The sequence below is a fragment of the Arachis ipaensis genome, chromosome B5 (assembly GCF_059453495.1).
Source record: "Arachis ipaensis isolate K30076 ecotype BB chromosome B5, ASM5945349v1, whole genome shotgun sequence".
Taxonomy (NCBI): domain Eukaryota; kingdom Viridiplantae; phylum Streptophyta; class Magnoliopsida; order Fabales; family Fabaceae; genus Arachis; species Arachis ipaensis.
This window is the reverse complement of record NC_142440.1, coordinates 157,298,883-157,300,665: the sequence shown is the minus strand read 5'-3', so window position 1 is coordinate 157,300,665 and position 1,783 is coordinate 157,298,883. Positions and strand designations below refer to the sequence as shown.

Below are 1,783 nucleotides of genomic sequence, written 5' to 3'. Positions count from 1 at the left end.
CTCCAATGAAAATTTAATGATTATCATTATGTGAAAATATATCATTTTGACTATTGGATGATAGATTGTAGGGCTTGATTTTATTTGAAGTAAAAGTATTACCTTTATTTAAAGTGTTGCTAAATAAATAAGTTACACTTTTTAAACAAGAATCAACATGAGAAGATGTTTTTGGCATCTTCATGAGAGTAGTTACCTCCTCAAAATATCACGTGAATAGAATTCTCTCTTCACCTCAGGATCCTACGTACTCATGAAATCTGCGCATCCCATCAAGCATTTCATCCAAAACACACTGTGGAATGTCATGGTTGACCACTTGAAAGAACCCCCATTTCTCACAAGCATCTTTCACCTTCTCAATGATCTCAAGCCGTGAGCTAACTTGCTCATGCATTGATCCCAAGTTAATGACTGGAATAGTAGCATTGTTATTGGTAGCAAAGGAAGATGTGTTAAGAGTTTCATGAATGAAGATCCTTGGAAGCTTAAACAAACCGGCATCAACAAGGGCCTTCACACCTGCTTTGGACTCATCAAGAAGCTTAAGCACCCTTTGCCTGTCATAACCAGATTCGTGTTCTACTTTACTTCCTTCTTCATTAGTAGCCACCATATTATGATACAAATTGCTGGTTGATATTGTGTAATTTGGACGGCACATCGCGGTGTCCATATACTCTTTAAGTGTTATCCATAAAAACACGTGGTGAGTTTCTTTTTTCCTCTACCTTATTTCTCTAATGTGGTTCTTTCCTGCTCAACAAGTTTTCTTTTCATTTACCACTGTTGAGAATTTATTAACCTTTTTTATGTTTGCCGCTACTCACATGATGACTCATTTGATGTCCTCACGTGAATGATCACACGTACCTTGTACTTAGTATATTATTAAGGGGGCTCACTCACATAAAAAAAAATATCTTTTTTTTTTAAAGATATTTTTTAGTACTTAACATTTAATATATATAAATAATTAAATTATATTATTTTTATCAAAATTGAATATTTAACTAAAAAATCGATAAATTAAATCTTGAATAAAGTTAAATTAATATTTTTTTTTATAAAAAATAACTACAATATTTTTGTTATAAAAAATAATAAATATTCTTTTATATATATATATATATATATAATATGAGCATTTTAGTCATTTTTTATAATAGAGTATTATAGTCATTTTTTAAAAAAAAAGGATATTAATTTATATCGATTTAAAATTTGGTTTATTGATTTTTTAGTCAAATTAATTAGTTTGTTCGATCTAATTATGACAGAAATATGTAATACGATTTAATCGATTACATATGTAAAATTTTAATTAAAAAATATCCTTAAAAAAAAGGTTTAGGCGTCTTTATTAAGAATTTAAGATAGCTCTCTATCATTAATTAAGATAAACATGTGGTCAAATCGATTTTTTTTTATTAATATACTGGTTGGTCTGGTTCAAAATGACAAAAAATTGGTTCAACATATACCTGGTTCGCTGGTTTGAAAAATGAGAAGAATTAAATAATAAAGTGAGGTTTTTAACAGTGATGCATGTCCAAAAACAATAATCTTTGTTCTAATACACAAATTACAATGGCCCAAAAAAAACACAGAGATTGCAGTGGCCCATAAAAATACCCAGTTATGTAATTAGTTATTTGCCTTATTTATTATGCCCGAAACAATAAATTTAGATTAATACATTAAATTAGTCTGTAAAAAATGTTTTAGACAAAAAATTATTATAAATAAATTTTAATTATTAAATAATTATTTTATTAGATAA

The 1,783-nt window shown here is 27.9% G+C and overlaps 1 pseudogene; it reads right to left on the bottom strand.

The window, feature by feature from the left end:
- Positions 1 to 235: 235 nt before the first annotated feature.
- Positions 236 to 676, bottom strand: LOC107641509 (deacetoxyvindoline 4-hydroxylase pseudogene; annotated as a pseudogene).
- Between the last annotated feature and the right edge of the window lie 1,107 nt (positions 677 to 1,783).